The sequence below is a fragment of the Neophocaena asiaeorientalis genome, unplaced genomic scaffold, assembly GCF_003031525.2.
Source record: "Neophocaena asiaeorientalis asiaeorientalis breed wild unplaced genomic scaffold, Neophocaena_asiaeorientalis_V1.1 scaffold447, whole genome shotgun sequence".
Taxonomy (NCBI): domain Eukaryota; kingdom Metazoa; phylum Chordata; class Mammalia; order Artiodactyla; family Phocoenidae; genus Neophocaena; species Neophocaena asiaeorientalis.
The window spans coordinates 1,886,577-1,896,182 of record NW_020174372.1 but is presented as its reverse complement, the minus strand read 5'-3'; positions in this window follow the sequence as shown (position 1 = coordinate 1,896,182).

Here is a 9,606-nt window from a genome sequence, read left to right as displayed (position 1 = left end):
GGCCAGCATCAACACAAAAACCTTGCGGAAACTGGAGTGGATGAGACCAGCTAGAGAAAAAGTAGAATGGAAAGAGGAAAAGTATGAAGAGCAAAACTCTGAGCGTCCGTGAGGCCAGGGGAAAGTGGGGAGAGGAAGAGGCAGAGGAAGAGATTGGTAGTGATCTTGGAGGAAGATCTGGATCCAGGGGTTTCTAATTTCCTTCAGAAGAACCATGCAGAGGTAGAGTGCAGGGGGGAAGGGATGAATGGTTTGGGTAGGTAAGGAAGTACAGGTGATGAGGATTTAGCAGTGAGGAGGTAAAAAACAACGAGGACGTGGATCAGAAAGCCTGAGCCCAAGCACGGGCTCCAGATGCATAGGCTCGGCGGCCATGACTCACGGGCCCAGCCGCTCCGCGGCATGTGGGATCCTCCCGGACCGGGGCACGAACCTGTGTCCCCTGCATCAGCAGGCAGACTCTCAACCGCTGCGCCACCAGGGAAGCCCCCCAGGAGAGCTTTTAAAGTACAGGTGTGTGGGTCTCACCCCAGGTTGACTGAATCAAGATCTCCAAAAGTGAGTCAGTATATTATCTTTTGTTTTAGTTCTTTGTTTGCTTGTGTGATTTGCTGATTGACTGGTTTTTAGTAAGCTCCCCCAGACGGTGTTTGTTGATTGCAGCTAAGGTTGGGAATGACTAGTCTAATCTTTCTGTTTATTAGTTGTGACCATGGATGCGTAACTTTATGGAAAAGCTCAGGATTTATTTCCTTAGCTGTGAAGTAAGGAGGGTTAAATTATTTGCCCAGTCCCATTAGCTCCAAGGGCACACAGAGAGTGCCTCTCACTAAGCAAGCTTCACAGCAGCCACTAGAAATAGTGCTGATTATGAAGCTTATAACAAATGCTTCCTTTAAAGTTTTGAGATTGTATGCTTTAAAAAATAATTCTGTCTTGCAGTTTATCACGGATGAAAATTATGGCTGCTTAAATTCTCTATAGCAGTTCATAAGTGTACCTCACACCTTACCATCTCAAGCACTCTAAGTTCCCAGATCACCCCCCAAACATCATCGTGCCCAGAGAGAGAGTTGTCGTCCCTCCCCACCCCTGCCGCGATGGTCCAATCACCACTTTTCAAATGCTCATTCACCACCACTGTTAGACGCTTTCAGGTTGTTTAGACTGGCTGTCAGTACATGCTTTCCAATTGTATATGACTGTGGTATTTGATTACAGGGACAAAGTTACTGTCCTTAAGCTGTCTTAGGCGAACTTCTCTTGCCTAACATTTACACAGCATTTGGGACTTCGCTTTTTTTCTCTCTGTATGTACTCTTCCCTGCCATGAATTTGAATACTATCTTTATTTGGTGACTTCAAAATTTTTATCTTTATCCCAGAACTCTACGCTGAATTCCATTCTTCTATATCCAATGCTTTGTTGACGCCAACACTTGGAAGTCTCACAGACATGCCCACACTTACCATGTGCAATCTTTCGCCTGCATGCTCCCTAAATGTGTTACCACCACCTCTCCATCCCACCACTGCTTGCCCCAGTCTTCGCCATCTCAGAGGTGACATCTAAGACTCACCTTGATTCCTCCCTTCCCTCAACCCAACACCTGGAACAGTCCCTAGACAAGTCTTTTTTTTTTTTTGACAAGTCTTTTGACCTGAGCTCCAATATATATATTGAGTTCATCTGTTTTTCTCTGCACTGCAGCAGCGCTTCTCCCCACTTCTGTTCTTGCCCATTTCCAATCAACTCACGTGGTAGCAAATGTTATCCTTTGGAAATCAGATTTTCTCAGTTGTTTCCTAAAAACCCTCCCACTACTTCCCATTGCATTTAAAACCCAAAACCCTACCATGACTGTAAGATCTTTCGTGTCTTGCACTGCCTTCCTCTCCAAACTCATCCATATTACTTTATCGCCTCACCACACTTGAGCCCACTGATGGATTTGGTCCAGACTTTAATGAATGATTTCCTACCTCAGTGCCTTTGCACATGGGCTTTCCTTCTGCCTAGAATACTCCTCTCTGCCTATTTGCTAGCTCCTTTTCATCTTTTAGGCCTCAGGTGTCCCCTCTTCAGAGAGGTGCTCTGTGGCCGTCCTCCGCTGTTATTCTCTGTCCCTTTATCTGTGAGTGATATGAAGGAAATATTTTAAATTATTTGTCTGCTTACTAGTCCTTTCATCTGCCTCATGAGCCTCGTGGTGGCAGGAACTGTTTCTCCATCGTATTTCCTGCACTCAACACAGACCCTGGCACATGGTAGTTGCTGAAATACTTGTTGAATAAATAAGTGAATGAGTAACAATTAGAGAGCTTCAGAGTCAAAAGATTTCTTTTTTATTTTTTACTCTTTTTATTGTTATTTTAAACCAAAATGTGGTGACCACTAAACTTAGTTTTATTTCTCTTGGACTTATTAAACAAACAGATTTGAAATCTAAAATAGTTTAGTTACACTTAAAATGATTGACCTATAGCTTCAGAAACTGGTTTTCCCCACGAAGCTTCCTTAGGAGGTTGCTGTCATCTTTAATCCAAAACCTGGCAGATGGTTGTGGGTAGATAGTGGCAGAAAATAGGCTTTGTTTTAAGATTTCCAAAAGCTATTTTTCTGCTTATGTTTATACAAAATTAGCAGTTGTGCTCAAGTATAAGAAAATCAGGGAGCAGATTGGGTAGCTGTGGGTTTTGTCATTGTGTTTGTGAGCTAGAAATATTTCTTCATCAATGATCACTGTAAGTCTCGTATCTGGGGTTTGTGACTAATCAGTGTTTCCTTAGGCACTATGCTTTCCAGGTGTATTTTTGTCAAAAACTCAGATTTCAACACACTTACCAGGAATGCATCGAGTTATCAAAGCTTTCCACTTAAGCTATTATAGTTTGGAGAGAGAATTCTTGCTCACACCAAACCCACATCAAATGTTTGCCAAAAAAATGCAAATAACATTTGTACCCAGCTGTTGATATTTGACACCAATTCTCTTCCAGATGTGGCTTGAATTGGGGTTAATTTTTTATCTGTAAACCATCCTGTGCTGGCTGCTTTAGAAAGTGCTATTCTCTCCAACCTCCATCACTGGCAGGTGAGATTTGTCTCGGTGTTTATGAATGAAGTATAGCCCTTTTCTCAAAGGCTTTGCCTTTTTGCATTCTGTCTTGGGGAATAGATTGCACAGACTTTTTGTAACTAAAAAGGAGGCCTACTGATGATCTTGTCCAACCCTCTCATTTTACATATGAAAAAACGAAGACCCAGCCAGCTGAAGAAGCTTATCCGGAACTAAATGGTGCCCAATCTGGGACTAACTCCAGAAGGCTGCCAATCCTGTGTGCTTTCTGAACATTCATAACCTTGATCCAACAAATGCTTGTTTAAGTGGTTTTCAGCTCTTAGTTATAAGTTCTATTTAAAAGTGTCAGATGGCCATGTTACTAATGAACATTTAGATGCTTTGTTATACACATTGCATAAGTTAAGAGACCCTTAAAAACTACATGGCTTGAAATTAGTATTTTAGTTTTCTAAATTCTACCCCACCTGATAGTAAGTCATGGACCCCTTCTTCCTTTGTTTGAATTTTACGGATATACGTTTTTTGTTTTTGTTTTTGTTTCCTGAGATGACATTCACAACGTAAAATTAACCATTTAACAGTGAACAGTTCAGTGGTATTTAGTACACAATTCAGTGTTGTGCCACTACCACATCTAGTTCCAGACATTTCAACACCCCAAAAGGAGACCGTACATAACGCACAGTTCCCTCTCCCTCCAGCCCCAGGCAACCATCAATCTGTTTTCTGTCTCTATGGATATACCTTTTCTAGATATTTTATATAATTGGAACCATATGTGACATTCGTGTCTGGCTTCTTTCACTTAGCATAATGTTTTTAAGGCATATATACATTGTAGTATATACCAGTGCTTTTTATGGCTGCACGATATTGCATAAGTGTCTACCACAATTTATCCACTCGTTTGTTGATGTGTTCGTTTTGGTTTTTCCCACCTTTAGGCTATTGTGAATAATGTTACTATGAACAAGTGTATACACTTATTTGCTTAAGTACCTATTTTCAGTGCTTTTGAGTATATAACTAAGAATGGAATTGCTAGGTCATGTGGTCATGTGGTAATTCTATGTTTAACTTTTTGAGGAAGCCACAAACTGTTTTCCACCATGGCTAAACCATTTTACATTCCCTCCAGCAATGTACAAGTGTTCCAATTTCTCCACATCCTCGCTAACACTTATTATTTTCCTTTTAAAATATGTATATGTATACGTATACGTATATGTATGTATATAACCGTCGTAGTGTTTGTGAAGTGGTATCTCATTGTTTTGAGTTGCATTTCCCCAGTGACTAATGAAATTGAGCATCTTTTCATGTGCTTGTTGGCTATTTGTTTATCTTTTCTGGAGAAATGTATATTCAAGTCCTTTACTCATTTTTAAGTTGAGTTGTTTCCCTTTTTATGTTGAATTGTAAGACCTCTTTATATATTCTGGATATAACACCCTTGTAACTCATATGATTTGCAAAGAATTTCTTCCATTTTGTACCTGATCTTTTCACTTTCTTGATAATGTCTTTTGATGCACAAAAGTCTTTAATTTTGATGAATTCCAGTTTATCTATTTTTCTTTTGTTACTTGTGCTCCTGGTACATTATCTAAGAATTCACTGCCCAATCCAAGGTCATAAAGATTTACTCCTATGTTTTTTGATAAGATTTTAATGATTGTGAGCTCTTATATCATTTATATATTTTGAGTTAATTTTCATAAAAGGTGTGAGTGAGGGGACCAACTTTATTATTTTGCATGTGATAACCAGTGGTCCCAGCTGCATTTCTTGAAGAGACTCTGCTTTCCCTGTTAAGTGGTCTTGACACTTGTAGAAAATACAGGTGTCTGGCCATAGATGTATGGGTTAATTTCTGGATTCTTAATTCTATTCCATTGATACACACACACACACACACACACACACACACACACACACATACCACTACCACCATTGCTTTACAATAAGTTTTGAAATCAGGAAGTGTGAGTTGTCCAATTTGGATCTTTTTTAAGATTGTTTTCATTATTTGGGGCTCTTACAATTCCATGAGAATTTGAGGATTGACTTTTAGAAATCTGCAAGAACACTGATGGACTTTTTATAGGGACTTCATTGAACTTGTATATTTCTTTGGGTAGTATTGCAGTCTTAACAATATTAAGTTTTCCAATCCATGAACATGGGTTGTCTTTCCATTAATTTAGATCTTAATTTCTTTTAGCAATGTTTTGTAGTTTTCAGCATACAAGTCTTTCACTTCCTTGGTTAAATTTATTTTATTCTTTTATTCTTTTGGATACTGTTTTAAGTGAGATTTTCTTAATTTTTTAACTGTGTTCATTTCTGGTATACAGAAATACAACTGATTTTGCATGCTGATTTTGGATCCTGTAACTTTGCTGAATTTGTTTATTACCTCTAGTAGTTATTTTTGTGGAATCTTTGAGATTTTCTATGTATAGGATCATGTCACCTGTGACTAGATAAAGTTTTACTTCTCCCTTTCCAGTTGAGATTGCTTTTATTTCTTTTCCTTACCTAATTACTCTGGCTGGAACTTCTAGTACAATATTGAATAGCAGTGGTGAAAGTGGGTACCCAAGTCTTGTTCCTGATCTTTAAGCAAAAGCTTTCATTCTTTCACTATTAAGTATGGTGTTAACTGTGGGTTTTTCATAAATATCCTTTATCATATTGTGGGAGTTCCTTTTACTCTTAGTTTTCTGAGGGTTTTTTGTTGTTTTTTTATCATGAAAGGGTGTTGGATTTTGTCAAATGCTTTTTTCTGTGTCAATTGAGATGACCATGTGTGTGTTGTTTTGTTTGTTTGTTTTTGTAGTTCTGTTAACCTGTATTATGTTGATTGATTTTCTCATGTTGAACCACCCTTGCATTCCTGGAACAAATTCACTTGGTCATGGTATATAATCCTTTTAATATGCTATTAGATTTGGTTAACCAATATTTTATTGAGAATTTTTGTGTCTATTTGTGTCTATATTTATAAGGGATATTGGTCTGTAAGTTTTCTGCGGTGTCTTTGTCTAGCTTTGTTAGCAGGTTAATACTGGCTTTATAGAATGTGTTCTCTCTTCTGTTTTTGGGGAGAATTTTGGAAAGATAGGTATTAATTCTTCTTTAAATGTTTCAAATCACCAATGACTCTGTATAGTGCTAGAAGTTGGGGGGGCGTTCTGCTACTGGTTCAATCTCTTTACTTGTTATGGTCTATTCAGATTTTTAATTTCTTCTTGGTTCAGTTTTGGTAAATTGTGTATTTATAAAAATTTGTTCATTTCATCTAGGTTTTCTAATTTTTTGGCATTTAATTGTTCATAGTATTTTCTTATATTCCTTTTTACTTTTGTAAGGTCAGTAACAATGTCTCATTTTCATTTCTAATTTTAGCTGTTTGTGTTTTTTTCTCTTTTTGCTTTGTCAGTCTAGCTAAAGGTGTGTCAATTTAGTTGCTTTCAAAGAATTGACTTTTGGTTTCATTGATTCCCTCCATTATTTTTCTGTTCTGCATTTCACTTATCCCCACTCTGATCTTTATCTTCTTCCTCTACTAGCTTCACATTTAGTTTGCTTTTTTTCCTCTAGTTTTTCTAGTTGAATTAAAGTCTTTGTCTAGTAAGTCCAATGTCTGTGCCTCCTCAGAGGTAGTTTCTATTAATTTTTTTTTAGGAATGGGCCATATTTTCTTGTCCCGATACATGCTTCATCATTTTTTGTTGAAAACTGGACATTTTGAATACTATAATATGGTAACTCTGGAAATCAGATTTTTTCCTCTCCTTAGGGTTTGTTTTTCTTGCTTGTTGTTGGCTGTAGCTGTTTTTATAGAAACTTTTCTAAAGTATATTTATAAAGTCAGTATTCTTTGCCATGTATGGGTTTCTGGTGTCTGTTTTTTATCTGTGTTCAGCTAGCATTTTAATAAAGATTTCCTTCAGTCATCCCCTTCCCTGGTTGGCGGCGGTGGGGCCGGGGTCGGGGGGAAGTTGACAGAGAAAGAAAAAGTTTTAAAAACACAAATAGGGACTTCCCTGGTGGCACAGTGGTTAAGAATCCACCTGCCAATGCAGGGGACATGGGTTTGAGCCCTGGTCCAGGAAGATCCCACATGTTGCAGAGCAACTAAGCCCATGTGCCACAACTACTGAGACTGCACTCTAGAGCCTGCGAGCCACAACTACTGAAGCCCGCACGCCTAGAGCCCATGTTCCGCAACAAGAGAAGCCACCGCAACGAGAAGCCTACGCACCGCAACACAGAGCAGCCCCCTGCTCACCGCAACTAGAGAAAGCCCTCGTGCAGCAACAAAGACCCAACTCACCCAAAAATAAATAAATAAAAACACAAATATTCCCCATTCTTTGCAAATTGCTTTGTATTGGAGCACTCCTTCAGTGTTTAGCCAGGCTATTTATAACTCTGCTTTAGCCTTCACTTCCTCTTGGACTCAGCCTAGAGATCAGCTGGAGGAGAAAGCTTAGAGTCTTCTCAGGTATCTTCTGTGCATGTATTCTGCCCTGGGCGTGCATGTGGCTTTCTAAATTCCCCAGTGTGGAAGGGCCCCTGCGAATTCCCTGATTTCCCAAAACCCTCTCCCTAGCTTTTCCACCAAGCCTTTGGGCACTTTGTGCTTTAGTCATAATCTTTTTGCCCCAAGTAGCTTTGGACAGTTGATTTGCCTGACAATATTTTCAAGGAATGTCCACCACTTTTCTACCCTGAGCGAGTTCCAAGTTAGGCAAAACAAAAACAGAACACCAGTATCAGTTCTTCAGGTAACTCCTAGACAGGTTAGAATAGACAAACACAATTCTTTGCAAGTTAGGTTTGTTTTGCTCCTTTTGGAACCAGAGTCCTACCCTGGGAATGTGGACCACCATCTTCAAGACCACTGATATGCCACAGAGGTTAGTGGGACAAGGGCAAAGAAAAACACCACAAAGCTTTTCTACCATGTTTAGGTTGCCTTTTTCTTTTTTTAAATTAATTTATTTTACTTATTTATTTAGTTATTTTTGGCTGTGTTGTGTCTTTGTTGCTGTGCGTGGGCTTTCTCTAGTTGCGGCGAGTGGGGGCTACTCTTTGTTGTTGCGGTGCGTGGGCTTCTCATTGCTGTGGCTTCTCATTGCAGAGCACGGGCTCTAGGCACGCAGGCTTCAGTAGTTGTGGCACGTGGGCTCGGTAGTTGTGGCTCATGGGCTCTAGAGCGCAGGCTCAGTAGTTGTGGTGCATGGGCTTAGTTGCTCCGCAGCATGTGGGATCTTCCTGGACCAGGGCTCGAACCCGTGACCCCTGCTTTGGCAGGCGGATTCCTAACCACTGCGCCACCAGGGAAGCCCCATAGATTGCCTTTTTCTTGATATAGGGTTCCCTTGCCTGCTGTAAACCTTTGTTTTCCAGAGTTGACAAAGTTGGTTCTAAAATTTTTTGCTTGACTTTTTTGAAGTTTCTGTGGCGGGATGGGTCCTTGGAACTGCCTGCTCTACCATTTTCACTGACATCTGGCAGATATAGTCTTGCCCATCTCTTTATTTGTAATCTCTATCATTCTCGTTGTTTTGTGTGCGTCTCGACACAGCATAGATTTTATAGAATTGTGTATTGCTGTTTTTTTTATTTTTTGGCTGTGCCGTGCAGCATGTGGGATCCTAGTTCCCCGACCAGGGTTTGAACCCTCACCCACTGCATTAGAAGTGCAGAGTCTTAACCACTGGACCACCAGGGAAGTCCCATATTGCTTTTAATAGATCATTTAAGCCCATTTACATGCTTTGATATGAGAGAGATGTTTTGTCTCAGTTCTTTCATATTGTTTTACGTTTAATGTTTGTGTTAATGTTTATGTGTGTGCATGCATATTTGTGCATCATGCTTTGATATGAGAGAGATGTTTTGTCTCAGTTCTTTCATATTGTTTTACGTTTAATGTTTGTGTTAATGTTTATGTGTGTGCATGCATATTTGTGCATGTGTTTCATCATGTGATCTGCTTTCTTTGTTCATCTTTGTTGTTGTTGTAGTCCTCTTTGTGTTTAAGAAGCCTTCTATTTTTTGTTTTAGTGGTTCTCTTTGCATGCAGGTCATTGTATAATTCATACTCTTAGTTCCTTCTTTCTTTAAACAACACCTAGTGGTTCCCTACCATGAGTAACAATTTCATTAGCTTGTGTCTTCCTTGCCCTGCTGCCCCTGTCTTCTCCAGCACCAAATTTTAGTCAATAATAACTTTGTTTTCCCTTTGTATGCTAAAAGTACTTACGCTTATGTTACTATAAGTGATATCCTTTGATTCTCAGCTATTTCAAAAGGGACTGTTGGGCTTCCCTGGTGGCGCAGTGGTTGAGAGTCCGCCTGCTGATACCCCGGTCCAGGAAGATCCCCCATGGCGCAGAGCGGCTGGGCCCTTGAGCCATAGTCACTGAACCTGCGTGTCCGGAGCCTGTGCTCCGCAGCGGGAGAGGCCACAGCAGTGAGAGGCCCGCGTACCACAAAAAAAAAA